At 38.6% G+C, this 18104-nt stretch overlaps 1 long non-coding RNA gene across 1 annotated transcript; it reads right to left on the bottom strand.

The window, feature by feature from the left end:
* Positions 1 to 1488: 1488 nt before the first annotated feature.
* LOC124873271 lies at positions 1489 to 10810 on the bottom strand. Its single transcript, XR_007039491.1, has 3 exons — positions 10706 to 10810; positions 1646 to 2026; positions 1489 to 1559 (listed from the first exon to the last, which is right to left on the bottom strand). It is a non-coding gene; the product is annotated as an uncharacterized LOC124873271 (long non-coding RNA).
* Positions 10811 to 18104: the final 7294 nt, after the last annotated feature.

The raw sequence follows: 18104 nt of genomic DNA, 5'->3' as shown, positions 1-18104 counted from the left end.
TACTGTACGGTGATTTAAAATAACTCATTTAACCCAATGTCTTTTTTTTAGTTGTATGTTGCATGTCGTGTTTTTGATATAAGTTTATGCTGAACTGTCTGATGTTTGATTATTGTTGAACAGAAAAGTTGAAGCTCAGCATATTCACCTGGGTTTTGATCAACTGAGTGCTGGCTCAGTTGGAGTTAAAGCTGACTTAATGCAGACTGAGGCTGCAAACTACGCCGCGTGTTCATCTCCATGTGTCACCATTTATGGCCCTTTGTGTTTTTCACTGAGTTCCCGCCTTGGGGGGTTTTATGACTGTATATTGGAATAGCTCTGTTAGCAGGTAAAGAGCTAAGCCACTCCCAAAAGCGCTGCCTATGTGGAAACTCATTGCCTTCCACTGATTGTGTTTTCCATATTCTAAGTCAATCTGAAGCTTTGATCAGTTTCCACTTAGTCCATAAACTGCTGGTTTGACCTCCATCTACCCTCAGTACACATCCTTATGCTTGGTTATTAATGTAGCCTTCTTGTAGAACAGTGCAGGCTTAATTAAGTGAAAAGTTGCTGACCAGAATAGTCGATTGTAAGAGATAGATAAAGAGACAGCGCTTGTGTTTATTTTGTGTAAGAGTGATTTAATCTTATTTGTCAAAATAAAGCTAGTGTTCCACACCATTAAGTAAAACAGTTGATAACGCAGTGACATTTAGTGTGGTTTTGGTTAATAATTATGAATTCTAAATAATTAACTAATTGTATTTATTAAGTGTTGTGAGCCCAGTAATCACACCACCAGAGGGTATCTCATTTTATTTTTTTTTTGTATCTAATTGAATTTGTTTAGAATGGATTATTTTTTAAATAAAATATATAAATTATAAATATTTTTAATCAATAATCATGATTCTCTAACTGTGGATTATGACAATATCTTGCCAAATTTAGCCAGCCATTTCTACAAGGTCTTTTGCTTTTTTCTGAGGTTGATATATGTATTTTAAATCAAAACACATTCAGCTCTGGGACACAGAACCACTCTCCTTCCTGAATGGTATGGTGGCTGGACAATCCTATGTTTTTACTAGTATATATTTTTTTAATAGTTAAATGTGACGCCTTCAGGCTTCTGGAAATTGTACAAAAGGATTAACCAGACTTTGGCTGATTCCTATAGATTTTTCCATGATTTCCACAGATTTTTCTTTACTCCCTCATTCATCTCAGAGGAACATGCTGATATTTTATTGCCTTGCCTCCTGCTCAGCCTATAGGTTATTTTGTAGTGCCCCAAAAGAGTCCAGGTGATTAGGTCCACCTCAAAAGGTACAGCGTAAAAGTGTACCAAACCCAATGAACGTCTGGAGGTATTTCAGGAGTCCCCCAGAGTATCATGGTGTGAAAAAGCCCTTAGAATATGTCTACACCTCCATTACTCCATTGTAATGTCATCTTGTTTTCTAGGCACTCTTATGCAGACACAATTACGGATAAAGGAGGAAAGTTTCAAGGATTTATTTGTTGATAGAAAAGATGGGAGTACTGAGGCTTCTGGCTGATTCCAGTGGTCACTGAGAAGGAGAATATGGGATTAAACTCCAGCAGGCAATTACATGAGGAGTGTTTATGAATATGGTGGAAATAATGCAAGCCTTACTGATCTGGAGAAGGGTGGAGATCCAGGGGAAAGGGAGTCGATCCACGGAGCTGAGGTTGACAGCCAGTGCAAATTGGTAGTCCGATATCTCCAGGACAGGCTGCAGCGGAGCCACGTGCACAAGGGTGGACAGGCAGGTAAGGGCGCGGTAGCAGCAGTTTTGGAAGAGCTTCCAAGGAGAGGATGAGCGGAGGAGCTGCGGGATGACCGGAGAAGGAAGCCAAGGTAATCTTCTCCAGAGGCTTAGGAGCAAGGAGGCAGAATGCTGGAGCGGGTCTCTGGAATGGATTCCACACAGAGGTGTAGAGCAGTCTAGCATCCTTCCCACAGAGTTCACTCATCCTAAAGCTCTTCCTGATTAGCCCTGATGACTTGCAGCTGCTGTAACACACGTACCAGTCACACATTAAGGAGGTGAAAGACACACACACACTAACCTGCATGCAGCCAGCATGGATACAACATACAATGCCTCCATTGTAGTGAATTAACCTATCACAAGGTTACAAAGCCAAGACATCATCATCTTGAGTTTCTAAATCATCTAAAGGCATAGTAATTTTACTGTGTGTAAACATCTGGATTTGAAGGAAGTAATAACAACAAATTCTCTAGAAAACTCTAGTTCTGCCATTTTAAAGTTTTGTGAATCAAACGTAACTGGACAGGCTAGGTTAAAATAACCTGGAACATGCAGTAATAGCACTGAAGATCAATGTCCACTGAATTACATGAATTAATGTGACATGCAAATGTCTTGTTCTCATTTTTTGTCAAAGTGTGAACAGAACTAATATAATTCTAAGAATGTGAAAATGATCATTACACTGTTTAGACAAAACCTGATTTAATAGTCAAAATTCCTTTCATCACCCTAAAATGGCTGGTTGTGCTGCAGAGCTTTGTCTACTGCTTAAAACCTTGATGCATGTTCCATTGTGACATGTTCTATTTTGTCACATTATTTTCAACCCAATTTCTCCCCTAAGAGAATTAATGAAAATACTTCTTGTTTCTGAAACCATTAGTTTTGTTTCCAAAGTCAAAAGGTAAACACATTTGTGTGGCCTGTTTAACCTGAAACTGGTTAACTTCCTCCCCTTTCATTCTTTCAAAACAGAATAAAAATCAACATGTCTTAACCAATGAATAAAATTGTAGTTTATAATTGCTTTTGTTTCTTAATATATTTATGAACAATGGTCATAAAGGTTTTTGTAGAACTGTGTGTTGGCAAAAAAAAGTAGTTTTGAGACAGCTGTGTGAAGTTATGAGAGATCTGGTATGTGAATTCTTGAACAAATAGACTTAGCTAATGGATGAGTGACCAGCCTGAAAAAGTAAACATTCATGACTTTGCTCAGTACTTAGGTAGAAATATTGCATACAGTTTCTTTGTCTAGTCTATGTGTCACCTGGATTTTTATCTCTGTAAAAGGAGGTTGTGCATGAACAGGTACAGAAGAAAAGAAAAGACAAAGAAACTATGTCACACCAAAATAACAGCCATCATATCTGCTTCTCTCAAAATTGAGATGAGGGCTTTTTTGGTCTTACCTAAATCACCAGAATACTTTGTAAAAAGGTATTTTTATTACGTTCACGTATACCAACAATTTAATCTGAACACATATCAATGGGTTAGGTTAAAAATGTTTAGAAGCTTTTGGTGTTTTCATATGTTTAAATCCATAAAGAAATAAATATCTTAAAAAATACGAGCTGATGCAAAGTCATCACATCTAGAAGTAGTAGATGCAGTATTACAGATGGCAAAGGGATAACTAATTAAAGCTGGTCGTAAAGAAAAAGAATGCTATACAAAGGCATTTTGAAAAGTCAGGCAATGAAAAACACTTTTTGCCTCAAGGCTACTTCCAACTCAGGCCCAGTCAATGCTTTACACTGAAGGCTGTCACAAGTCCTCACTGTTGGTCTGTATGTTTTACTGAGGGACCTTTGTTGCATGTGGCATGAGGTAGCCTCAATGCAACAGTCTTGAAGAGAGCTCAACGCTCCATCCCATGCCTGTTATAGACCTGACCATCCTAATAGGGGAAAATCCTACTTATTCACTCCTAACTTTGCAAAAGATATCTTATGGCCAGTGACAGCTATGGCAGTTTGTCGTGGCAGCTGGCTGATGAGAGCTCTGCAACTCTCTCCTTATACTCCTACTGCCACCACAAGCCATCCTCCTCTTCAATCATTTTCTTATTTGGAGAAGTTCACTCTTGTCTTCTGGCTGAAAATCTGACAACATTAAAACAAATGTGAAAAACACATTTTGATGTGAGAAGAAAGAAAGCTAGATGCAAAGGGGTTTTTTAAGGAGTTGCCAATAGACAGGAACTAGTTAAAAAGCTAAAAAGACAATTTATAAATTTATATTTAATTTTCCCACTAGTGGAAAACCTAAACTGCACTCCTGGCATCCAATCATTTTGGCTGACATGCCACATGAAATTAATCAATATGAACTTGTCACCCCCAGCTAAAATTAAAGGAATAATGGGGCAGCGGGTAAGTCACACAATACGTAAACAAGTAAATAAGTGCACAACAATAAGTAAACCCATAAGACGTTGTCATTATTCACATTTTTGATATTCATCAGCGTTTCATCTTATTTATAAGCTTGGCAAAATGCTGCATTTCGGCTTCAATTAGGTCAGTCGTCTCAAGACAAACTTATGAAGGTATCAAAGCCAAAGGTACGTACACCTCTCGTTGACTGCTGGTTTTGAGTCAATTTCAGGTTACAACCTTATTAGAAAATTTAATCTGAGAGACAGCCCCTGATGACATTTTATAATGACAGATCCAGAAAGCTACACTACCACAGCTTCAACCCTGTGCAGCCCAAGTGCAGAGAGTTGTCATATAACCAGAAAGTGAAACACAAGACAAGTGAGAATGAATAGGTTACGGCCATCTGCTGGTGATGAGCAGGTGCCCCATTCCCCTCCGTAGCCTCTCGACTGGGACCAGTGGAGACAGGAACCAGTCAGATGAAACTGATGCGGACATCAGGTGGAGGATCCACTTACAGCTTGTCTCGCCTGAGCTCCCTTTGACTGCTGGTGCACTCCGATACGCTGCCATGCCTCTGCAAGACAGTTCTATTTCTCCCACCTCCTAAAGGTGTTCAGCAGTGACTAAACACTCTCCAATGACCTTATCAGTTGTTTCATTATTTCTGTTTTGGATAGGGGTGATGGGAGAAAAATGTGAGAAAACACATTCTTAGCCCTGAAATTTAGAGAACCCCATCTGTTCCTGTTGAAATTTGGCTCCTAGTGATTATGCAAAGTCTTTAGTTGCCTCTCTGAATCAAAACAAAGTGAAATCAGGATCCCTTTGATCATCCTGCTAAGGTTACCTTGATATCAAGGTCACTGTTCTATCCCTGTCGTTCCTTTGTACATTATTATTCAAAGCTTATAAGTACTTCAAAACACTGAATGAATTATCACATTCTCCTCACTGGCATAGCAGAAATTCTTCAGAGATGTTCACATTACATTCTATCAGCCGTCACAACTCCATTTTGTACAATCATATATGGAACCACAAACCTTCCCTAGATGCTAATTAGAATATTTCACAAATATTAGCTATGCAGACCTGTTAGATATATTGCTTCCAGTGTACAGATAAACCTAAAACTTTTATGATACAAATGACTTACATTCTTTTCATAATCAATAGAAAAACTTATATTGGCATTACAGCCATCAGACTCTTCTTGTAATTGCTGCCCAGCTTTTTCCATGATTCCACAGGTATTTTCGAGCTATCATCTTATCTATGAGATCTCATCAACATCAAAAAAACCTTTGAGAGCACTCTGGTCAACTACTACAATCAGATATTGAACTATTGTTCATCTGCAGTATACATATCCAGCATTTTCTTATAATGTAACATGGAAAAGCAACTGAACAGGCTCAAATTGTGTGGAATCCTTGTAGGGAGGTGCTTTGTTGTGTTGTTTGCCCCCTGTTGGCCTTTGTTTGTAATTTCCCCATTTTGCTTTGGAGGCTTACAGATGTAAAATAAAAGCATTGTTGTTTTACATTGTGAAGAAAACATTTTGAAATTCTACACGACTGAAAAAATAAAACATTAAAATATCATGTATTTTACTATGAATATAGAGTACAAAAGTCATTTTATAGATTATGTTGAGTGACCATCTTTAGGATTTTTTCATGGCAATAGTATTTTAATATTAAAAATAATTAGAGAATTTGTGGTGAAAAAGTGTTTGAAAATAATGAGAAAAGTGCAAAACTAAACACTGGAATTGGTACATTTGTGTTGTGCTTTTGGTGGCCACTTCCATGAATAATATGTCTTTACAAATTTTTACATTACCATCTAATTTCCAAACTAATGACTAAACACTCAGCTTTCATTGCAGCATAATTAAAATGACAGAACATTCCTACTGTAATAGATCATTTTGCAAGGGTTTAGCTTAAAATTGATGAAAGGTGCTGTGTCTTCATTACACTGCAGCCACTTGAGTGCAACCTTAACAGCTCTGACTAATGTGGATATGCTCTGCATAGGCTAATTGGTATGGCTAATATATACCTTATTGGAGAATAAACAGTACTGGGACTATCACCTACCAATTCAAGACCTATAATTGACATACCTATTTAAGTCTAGGTAAAATTGACTTGTGTACCCATTCTTTGTGCCAGACATTAGTGGTTGCTGCTGTTGTGATTATAAATCTGAAAATATTATTTAATATTTAATTTAGACAACCATTCACAATGCAAGATCAGATAAAATATTATTTTAATAAAATAATGTTTTAAAGAATGATCTGCTGAATAAAACCAACCTTCTGGATGACTAATTCTCAACGGTGTCTCATTAGCTGCCTTTAATTATTAAAATAATATTTAAAGAAATATTATTAAAGGAAATGGTAAAATATTTAAGGAAATATTTTGGAAAAGAGCCAAATCTTTCTGGAGAAATGGGGCTTAATGATGTTGATTTAGTTATCAAGTTTAGTAAAATAATGTTTAGGGAACTATTATTTACTGGATTGAAAACTAACACCCTTTCTGGTTAAATATTCTTTAACAGGCAAGCACGTGTTCTTAGCTGTTAGCAGTTAAAGATAACCAAGAAGCTGATTGCTTAGCACCAGAATCAAACACACACCTTTAAAAATACCGTCAATAAATGGGTTAAAATGCATAAGCGTGGACGGTGAGTTATGATAAATCTTCTGTGTTTAAAATCACCCTTTAAATAAAGTTTGTCTTAACTTTCAAAACACACAAACACAGAACACAAAGCTGAGCATGTGTGCTGAGCAGATAGCCTGCTAGCACCAAGATAACTGAGTTTCACACAAACAAAATCAAACTTCATAAAATGAAAAACGTTTAGAACATTTCGCCCTAAATCCTTCTCTATTACTCTGCCCAAACACCTAACCTCGTATGAACCATGCTGAGGAGTTGTCCGGGTGACGACGAAGTTTGAAGAAAGTTCTGTGAACAAAGGGTTAGCTTCCGGCTAACCTCCGGAGCAGTGGCTGGGCGGCCCGTTCTGTCCGCTGACCACACTGCACGTTACCACGGGATGCGGCTCCTGTTGTCGTCCTTTCAGACCGGGAAAAACTGCTCCACCCTTTGTAGAGACAGCGTCTCTACTGGGGACATCTCTGGAACACAGTTTGCTTCTGCAGGCCTCAGAGAAAAAGTCAAGCCAGGCCTGTACCTTAATTATTACCCCCTTTCATGAATGAATACCGGATACACAGACAGTAATTCATCAGTACTTAACTTGTGCATATGATCGCGTGATCTTATGACACCCTTGGATCCAGTTGAAGAGTTTATGTATTTTTGCCAGCAAAGAGACATTAGCGCGCTGCCTCCCCTATCCTGGTCCCGCAGAGGAGCAGTGCAAGAGATCGGACCATTGGAAAGGCATCATGTGAAGTCCACTGCTACCCCCCCTTCCTCAGTTGCTGGAAGTTGGTTAAATGCAATTTATTTTGAAAATTCCAGAAAGGTTTGTACTGGAGTTTTAATGTTGTTTCCATGGCTGTGGGTCCCAACACTGCGAAGAAGCAAAAGGTTAGGGGAGGCCCACTGCTGCTGAATATGCTTTATGAAATATTGAAAAGTAGTCTGTGAATTTCCACTCTGTGTGGCACTTGTGGTCTTTATTTTGTAAGTTGACCAACAGGAAATAGGGTGCAGAGAGAGGGGAAGACATGCAGCAACGATCAACAGGCCGGGACCTAAACACGTGACAGCCACGTTGAGGACTGTAGCCTTCGTACATGGGTTGTGCACTTCAACCCCATAAAACGTCCGTGCTGCACTCTGTCTCTTATTAATACTAACATTGGTCAAGTGAAACTGACTGAAGGACACAGTGGGCGAAACCAAGTTTAGAGATTTCAAAGCAATTTGCTGACATTATTAAAAAAAATCTAATTTTCGTTCAAGCAATTACCAGTCAAATTATCAATGTGCCCATGATTTTGGTAATATTTTCTGACTACATTTAATCATCACTCATCAACATATACTCTCTCACAGTTATCACATATTCTGTTGTCATCATAGCCTGGCCACAGGAGGAAGTTCCTCACATGGAGAGTTACTAAGTACTAAATAAATTGTATTTTGAGTTATTTGTTATTACTTTATTTATTTGTTGTTGTTTTTTTAATGTGCCAATATTGCCATAACAATGTTCCACATGGTATTGGGGTCTGTCTTAAATGCCTCTGCTTAAACAGCCCTCTTGTTGATAAATTACATAATCTCTAGATCGATTTAGTTTTTCCAGTTAACATTCAAATATTTTTGCTGTGTATCCCAGTGAGCTGGATCAGTAAAATGAAGTGCTGCCTTCAAAGCTTCTTTAAGTTCACAGTGAGGATACTTGGTAACTTGTTCATACTGCAGACTTACAGGTATCTGACGAGAACTGTGTTGTCATACAGTAAGATGTAATTGTTCAGTTGTTTAAATGGAATTTCCACAACTCATGTCATCATTCCTGTTTCCAACAACGACATTTTGGGCCAGTCTCTCTGATCTGTTATTTAGCAGCAGGTTCAGTTATATTATACAATTCAGTTTTTAGTTCAGTTTTTCAGTTCAGTATTTATATTGAGCCATTTCACAACACATATCATCTCAAAGCACTTTATAAAGTCAGTTGAATCGAATCATGCAAATTCCAAGTCAAGTACATATATTCCAACTGATCCCAATGCAGTCAAATTCAGTTTATTATTCAAATTGGTTAAAAAGTTTTGAATCTAAGGAAACCAAGGAGACTGCATTGAGTTACTGTGTCTTGCAGCATTCTCACCTTCTGGATAGAATAGAATTGAATAGTCTTTATTGTCTTTGTACTGGAAGGTACAATGAAATTGATGATGATTGATGAGCTTGTAGCGACAGTGGACAGTCGCTTGCATTGACTTTCCCTCATACTGAGCATGCATATAGTGGCAGTGGAAAGGAAAACTCCCTTTTAACAAGAGGAAACGTTCAGCAGAATCAGGTTCAGTGTGAGCGGCCATCTGCCATGACCGACTGTGGGTTTACAGAGATAAAGAACACAGGAGTACTTTCTATGTGAAAGAAAAGTAAAACGTTAACAGCTAGTTGCTCCTTTAGTGGCTTCATCTAGGAGAGAAAGACAGCCAAGCTCTCAGCCAGTTTTCAATAGTATTAAAGAGAGCACACAGTCATAGTAAAGGCTCAGCCAATAGCTATGTCTAGGAGAGAAACATGATTAAACACTGAAAGTGAAGTGCAATAGTTTGTTTAAATTATACCATGGACTAACAGTCCAACTGCAGTCCAACTCTTCATACTTTAGATACTTGGATGTAATGTTTCTCTCAATATGCCTTTCTAGTATGAAAAACCAAAACAGACGCAATCAGTTTTTCTTTATTTTTTTCCAACTGAAGTACTTGTGTGGTTACATGTAAATGGAAATATAAAATAATGATTTGAATTTTATTCAAATATGAGAATTTAAATGCCAAATGTAAATAAGGTCATTATTTGTCGCTCGGAAGACTGATGACAAGCTCCAGTCTGGAAAATAAAAAATCATATCTAAAACCCAACTATCATCCTTCATCCAAAGTAAAAAAGAACAGAGATGCTTTTATTATAAAGGATTACTTTTGCTTCGCAATGTAAATGGTAAATAGACTGCATTCATAAAAACCTTTTAAACTCTTCCTGACCACTGAAGTGTCTTTTACACTACAACAATTGCGTGTCAGATCAGGTAAAATGTGAGGCACAGTATTTATAATCTCATGGGAAAGATTGCTATTCTTTTTCCCTTCGCCTTAGCCGCCCTTATGAAAATGTATGTCAAGACTCCTCACAAACTCTGGAATCAAAAAACTTTAGACTGTACATTATAGAAGCTATTAAAATATTTAAATTCTAACCAGGGATATTTGTTATGGTAATGTTCACAAAGTGTTACATTCTATTAATTTTTAATTACAAATTTTTCCAAATGATAATGAGGTGATGTACAGATATTCATATACCATAACTTGATAAAACCAAAGATAAGATTAGAAAATAATAAATTAATGTAATCACTTGTTAGTGAATACATGTTTAAAAAGTTGCCTATAACACTGAATTTGATTATTCAAACAAGATAAAAAATATATCTTCCTTCAAGGATTTAAAAAAGCAATCAAGAAACACAAAGGCAGACACAATTTCTGATAATTTAAAATACATCAATCTCTGACAAAAAATAAAATAAATAAAATCTGTGACAAATCTAATAGTTCACAGACGTCTGACACAGATTGTGAACTATTTCTGCTTTAAACCAAATCAATTATCTAACTAACAAGAAGAACACATAATCTCAGAAGATGAAACATGCAATTGTTGTCATGGTTTGTGGCTGTAGAAGACCAAAATACAGACAAGCACTGGGCATGATGAGAGCAAGCTTCTTTAATCAAAGGTTCCTTAAAGCTTCACATGAATAGCTTCCAAAACTTACATGAGTTTTCCAAAGAAGAAATATAAAGCCAGCAGAAAACACAAGAGGGTAGTGAACGGGAGGAACCAGCGACCAGCAATGGGAAACACTGAGCTTTTAAACTGAGGGAAGTAAATATGGAACAAAGGAATGAGAAGCAAGGCAATCAGCAGGAATTAGAGACAGGTGTGGACCAGGTATGCAGGGAGGCTGAGGAACAGGTGAACTGATACAAAACCAAACCATGGGAGAAGGGACTAAATAACAAACTCAGGGAAACCGATCTAAGAAAACTATAACAACCTAAGATATTAGAACCTGGAAATAAGAACTAACAAGGTAACCTGAAGACATAGAGGAAGACCTAACTGAAAAGTAAACAAACCCAAACAACTAATGATGCTGACATAAAGCACACACAAGTACACAAGAATTCAGGAATAAATAAGAAAAATAAACTATCAAACCCCACAGAACAAAAAACACAAACCAGAACCCAGGCAGAACCTGACAATTGTTTTCTAACCAGAAAAGACCAAACCAATTAATATTTTCTGAAAAGCACAAATTTTTTCCTTTCATTTTAAAGTAAAAGATCTCTTTCAAAAATATTTTACATAATTCAGTATAGCATGGTCATTTTTATGAGTTTGCCTGTCTGCCAGTTAATTGAGCCCTGAGGCACGATACAGTATGTGTATTTTCTTGTCCAGCAAATGCAGGTAACAGATGTTGCCTTTTCTGCATGAAGCCAGGTAATCCATGAAATATGAGGGGGAATAAAAAAGGTGGAAAAATAAATTCTCCTATATAAATTCAGGAAAAACATTTTTTATTTCTGTCATGATTCGCAACTGTTTGTGTTTCTATTGAATTCACCAGTTTTTCATGTACCCCATCAAATCTCTGTTGTTTTTAAGTTCCCGTTTTCTTTCCCTGCATTGTTGGGTTCTCCATTACTGTCTCCCTGGTTACTTGTTTCCTCCTTGTCTGTGGGTTAATCATCCTTTTTGTTATAAAATGTCCATCCACCATGCACCTGCAAATCTCTCACTTTGGTCCTCCACAAACCGAAAAAGTGACAGAAGAACGCAACCAGTAGATGAGCCAGGCAACAGGCATCAAAGTAACTCTTTATTACAACATTTTTCCAATCTTCTATTGTCCAATTTTGGTGAGCCTTTGCAAATTGTAGCCTCAGTTTCCTGTTCTTAGCTGACAGGAGTGGCACCCGGTGTGGTCTTATGCTGCTGTAGCCCAGTATTTCTGGCACTAGGCGTAGAAAAACATTCACCGGTCAGAGGACGAGGTGGAGGAGCGATCGGCGTTCTGGGTCTCAAGATCCCACCTCAGGGAAGTGACCTGTGGTGCCACAGAACCTCTCCGCCACCTCAGAGCAGACCGCCATCACAGGGGAAACTGAAATAAGAAGCGCCTCTCTCCAGTCGGCACTTGGTGGAACACAGTCCAGCCATTCCTGACGTGAACCCCGTGGCCAGAATGTCTCCACTCCTTCTCCAGTGGGTCTAGCCAGACGCCTCCACTACCCTAAGCTGCCTCAGGTCCCAGAGCATGCTCCTTGCTTCCTGAAAGCACCTGGGCCTGCTCCTCAGTGTCTAATAGCAACAGGGCCTGCTCCTTGCTGCCTCCAACCAGCAAAGCCTGCACTATGCTGCCTCCGAGCGCCAGTGCCCACTCCTTGCCTCAAGCAACTGCTGCCTGCCTCGTGCTCCAGTACAAGAGATCTTCGACAAGAGTTTCCAGGTGGGCCCGCCTTGTTCTCCAGTCCCTAAGTTCTCTGACAAGGGTGTCCAGGTGGACCCGCCTTGTCCTCAGGTCCCTAAGTTCTCCGACAAGGGTGTCCAGGTGGACCCCCCTTGTCCTCCAGTCCTTAAATTATCCGACAAGGGTGTCCAGGGGGACATGCCTCGTGTTCTTCTGTGACCCTGAGCTTCTCTGTGGGTCCCACCCTTCAGTGCTCCTTTGTTGGTCCCAGTCTTTAGACACAAAGAATTTTCGATTATCAAGTGGCCAGTTTTAAACAAACAAACAAAATAATTTTATTATAACACACAACAAAGGGTTGCAGGGCTCAAAACTAATTAACAAATAAACTGAAAATATTCAGTGTTATTCACATTAAACAATGTATCAAAAATTACTTCTCACCACTTTTCTTACATATAAAATGTATCAAAAAAGGCTTTACACAAACAAAAATAAAATGATAAGGACAATAAAAATACCTGCAATACAAAGCTGTATAAAAAAGAAAATTGTATTTTTATTGCTCTTGAGAATCCATGGAATTTGCAATTAGGAAACAGCAATGGCAGATAAAGAGATGACAAAATTACAAAAAGAGAAGTGAAGAAATAAATTGAGAAATCATTATAAAACATTTATAATATATTAAAATATTTAGAGATTTAATTTTTGAATTAACAAATTGATCAATTGGTAAAAGAGAATGGATAAATAAAATCTACACCCACTGGCCACTTTATTAGGTACACCTTGCTAGTACCGGGTTGGACTCCCTTTTGCCTTCAGAACTGCCTTAATCCTTCGTAGCATAGATTCAACAAGAAACTGGAAACATTCCTCAGAGAGTCTGGTCCATATTGACATGATCACACAGATGCTGCAGATTTGTCGGCTGCACATCCATGATGAAAATCTCCCATTTGACCACATCCCAAAGGTGCTCTATTGGATTGAGATCTGGTGACTGTGGAGGCCATTTGAGTACAGTGAACTCATTGTCAGGTTCAAGAAACCAGTCTGAGATGATTCGTGCTTTATGACATGGCGCGTTATCCTGTTGGAAGTAACAATCAGAAGATGGGTACACTGTGGTCATAAAGGGATGGACATGGTCAGCAACAATACTCAGGTAGGCTGTGGCATTGACGCGATGCTCAATTGGTACTAAGGGGCCCAAAGTGTGCCAAGAAAATATCCTCCACACCATTACACCTACACCACCAACCTGAACCATTGATACAAGGCAGGATGGAGCCATGCTTTCATGTTGTTGACACCAAATTCTGACCCTACCATCTGAATGTCGCAGCAGAAATCGAGACTCATCAGACCAGGCAACATTTTTCCAATCTTCTATTGTCCAATTTTGGTGAGCCTTTGCGAATTGTAGCCTCAGTTTCCTGTTCTTAGCTGACAGGAGTGGCACCCGGTGTGGTCTTATGCTGCTGTAGCCCATCTGGCACCAACAACCATGCCACGTTCAAAGTCACTTAAATCACTTTTCTTCCTCATTCTGAGGCTCGGTTTGAACTGCAGCAGATCGTCTTGACCATGTCTACATGACTAAATGCATTGAGTTGCTGCCATGTGATTGGCTGATAAGAAATTTGTGTTAATGAGCAGTTAGACAGGTGTACCTATAAAGTGGCCGGTGAGTGTATGTAGGGGTTCCTTTTTGCTATCTCTACATGCTTGATCAGTGAGCAGATTATTTTTATCTGGATATGAACTGGATGTGTTTGTCTTACCTAAAAAGTGAAAACAAATACAAAAAATAAATGTTGAATCTTTTGTCTTGATTAAAGAAGGCAATCTCGGCTTTCTCTAACCTTAAAGTTATTTACACTCCTATTCATTCTGGTTTGCTGCCACAATTTAGACTACTTTCATTCATCCAAGGGATCATTAGCATAGGTTGCATAACTGAACACTGAGACCTTTTTCTGACCCGAATATCATATCACCAAGTTACAGTTTTACATTTATTTAAACTAAAACCTACTGACAGTGTGTCTGGCAGGATATCCTTATAGTGGAATTCATTTGTTGTTAGTGGAAAAGTCATACATTCTTTGGGGTGTTGTAAAGTACAACAAAATTTTTTGTGGGCATGTAAAGTTTAAAAACAGGATCATTGTGTAAATAAAGAGTGTATTAATTTTCAACCTGGGTTTGCTAATGTAAATGACAAAACATTAGTGAAAAGTGATGAGGTATTTAGAAAAAAGCTATTTGTCATCCCCTTTGACCTCCATCCCAAATCAATGATTTCAATGTGTGCATCAATAAAAGCAAATAGGCTTAATGCAAGGACTCTACTAAATGCTTCATGGGTCACATTAAAAATGCAAAGGTGGGCTTGCTATCTGAAGTGCACTGACTGGATGTTGTCCAAATAATAATATTGTGCCACTGCAGCAATTATAGGGATCGTAAGAAACTCAAGATCAATCTGATCACTTACTAGGATGTAAGCGAGTCAGAAGAGCTTGCTGCTCAGCTCCTCATACAGTGAAATTCAAGCTTGGGAGCTTGACTGCCAATCAGACTCAATAATCTAATTCCAGTTAGATATTTCTCTTTAATTTTAATTGTATCATACCTAATTAACACAAAATAAAGATGCAACAATTCATATGCATCTTCGAGACTTTTTCCCTTCCATATGCTGCTAAAGAGAGGCATTCAGCTTTTTAAGATACAATCTATGCTCAAAGTCACAGGATGATGTGTATCTTAGATATAATCGTACTTACTCTCTATGCAACTCATATTTACTGCACTGGCAACTGCCTTGGATCATAAATGGCAGCAGTCCTGCCTCATTCAGTTGCTTCAGTCAATAAATGTTTGGGTTTTACTACTAAAAGTTGATTGCACTAAATGACTTGAGATTAAATAATAATTTTAAGTCTACTGTGATCAATTTAATTGGTCATATTAATCATAATAATCCCTACAAAATACTTGAGGGCATACAGAGTTGTTAAAAATGTCCTAACACTCCTCTCCATCTAAATCAATGTGATACATTGAGATGAATATTACCATTTGGTTGTTGGATTTTCACTAGGCTGATTGAGAGTTCAGGCTTTCTGAAGCACGAGCTAGGACTTTCTAATGGTGGCTCATAATTTCACAGATCAATGAACATAATCTATAGCAGTAAAAGAAAAAAAAAGAATAGTTGAATTTGTAATGGCGCCAGACTCAATATTCCACTCCCATAGTTCAGCAAGGACATAGCCTTTTGAATCCCGCTGTGATGCCAAGTATTGCCATTGAAATGCAGAATATCTTACTATGTAGTACCTTAACCTACTTGTCTATTTCATTTAAACAGAAAGTGTGACATTTCTTTGTTTCACCTCATCCCTTTTAAGCTTTATAAATTTAAAGTTCACAAGTATAAACAGGTGTCCTAAGCAAAGAGGGCACCAAACAGAATATCAAGATTCATCTGATGGTTTGCAAGATAGACTTTATTGATGTCACAATGGAGAAATTCACTATTATGGTTATACTTGTAGCAGTAACCTGTGTGCACAATATCAGGTTAACAACTGACTTACATCCTCACATCCACTCCAAGATATTGTTGTTTCCTATGGTTATCCATACACTAGCCATACTCCTGAGATTGCCCCTACATCTGGATAAAGTTTTGTCAGAGAAATAGAAGAATCCTTTAAAAAGATTAGAATTGGGTGCAAGCAGTGGGGTCTCGCACACTTATCCACAACCATAATTTTAATACACATCTCCATTCGTGCTAATGTAATGGGTCTAGTGGGTCAACTGGACTACATTAGACTCTGGTGGACATCTCTTTCTCTCCACTTTCTAGTGGGAAAGCGAGAGATGGTGGTGTGGCCTGTGTCTCACTAACGACTTACCTTTGTGCGGGGCGTATGGCTACCCTGGGGTAATGCATTGTGTCTGCATAACTGGGGCTGCTGGAGCCAGTCTGACTCTCCTTTGCTGCTTCTGGGTGCTGTGTGTTGGAGGCTTTCTATCATTCTTGCCACCCTAACAACTGTGCACCACCAGGTCACAAACAGTCACCCATACACCCATGCATTGCCACACGAATAAATTAAATGGTTGAAGGTCACACAAAAACAGGTTACTTTTGCAGCAATGTGGCCTGCCTAATTTGATGCTGGATGAAGTCTTGATTTAATAAAGTCAATCACACAGGATTTTATCTTGAGCTTTCCTTTTGGTAGAGCAAACCTGCATTGGCACACATAGGCAACTAGTTTCTCAATGTGGTATGCCTGAAATGCCAAGACAGGACACATGAAAAAAACAAATGAAAAAGTGATGAAACTATTTTGATTAGTTTTCAAGAGGATTGGCTGCATTTTCCATTAAACTGAGCTAATATGTGGTGGAGTGCAAGTTAACCTGGTCACATTTTGCTTTAGTGAGAGAAACTCAGTGCTACATTACAAGAGGTGAATTAGGAAATCTGTAAAAAAATATATATCTTCACAAATAAAGGAACAACATTGTCAATCTAACTGGTCTATTGCTAGTTGTGAACTGCTCAAGTGCAGCTCCAGGTGAGGCAGCAAGGAGTTCTACATCAGTGAAGACTCATTAGCGATTCTACTCACCAAAAGAGGTGATTACCCAGGGTGGCATTCTCAAAATAATCACCAGTATAGGAAAATGTAATACATCTGGGGACATTAAACTATGGGCATTTTCAGTGGTTTTGATATGGAGATAAATAGGAAATATCCATTTTTTGTTGGTTAAGTTGCAAATGCTATCAGTCAAAACATATCATCCAACATCAATTTACACATTACAATGTATTGTGTGATGGTATTTATCAAGCTAATTGATGGTTAGCTGGTATTTATCAAACGGGGCTGCCATATAATCGGCACCACCATCAGAGGCAAGGCAAGTGAAGCACTCTTCCTGTTGCTGCTTCTTTGCTTTGTAGAGAAGGTTGCCTACAAGGTGTTGGACCACTTGTTTGCTGAATATTGGACCATCTGCACGTTGTTGGACGTCACTATGCCTTTCCAACGGCATCGGCCATTTTGTATCCAGGACAGTCCGCTCCTACATATCCCGTCGAACATTGTGACTGATATGACGGGGCGCCCCAAGTCTGACGTCACAGGACGCTATATATGAAGGCAACCAGTTTGAACATACGCCTTCGGACGAAGATTGACAGCTTTTCCTGAAGTTAACTGTGGATGCACAGTAACTTCCAACTCCCCCCTCCATTCGCTCTCGACTCCGCTGTGAAAGAAGACTTCAACAAGTAAAACCCATCCTTTATTTTTATTTCTTTCTTAGAAAGCCTGGGCAGGGTACAGGAGGTTTTAGTGCGATGAGATTCGCTATTTAATCTAATGTGTTCTGATTGATATGTGCATGTAACCCTTTTTATTGAAACTTTGATGTGCCGTGTTTGACGTCTGGAGGCCGCTGCGCTCCCCAGCTTTGTGTGTGTTTTGCGGGGTTATTGAACACCTGAGAGCAAGCGCAGATGCGCTGTGAGACTGGACTGTTAAAATAACCTCATGGTTAAATTCCCCATTTTCTTTGTCTTTGACCTCACTGCTTGCTAGCTTGCCGCCAAAAGTTTTATAACTCTTTGTCTGCTCAAGAGTTGGGTGAGGTT

The sequence above is a fragment of the Girardinichthys multiradiatus genome, chromosome 9, assembly GCF_021462225.1.
Source record: "Girardinichthys multiradiatus isolate DD_20200921_A chromosome 9, DD_fGirMul_XY1, whole genome shotgun sequence".
NCBI lineage: Eukaryota > Metazoa > Chordata > Actinopteri > Cyprinodontiformes > Goodeidae > Girardinichthys > Girardinichthys multiradiatus.
Note: the sequence above shows the minus strand (reverse complement) of the source record. Positions and strands in the feature narration are given on the sequence as shown.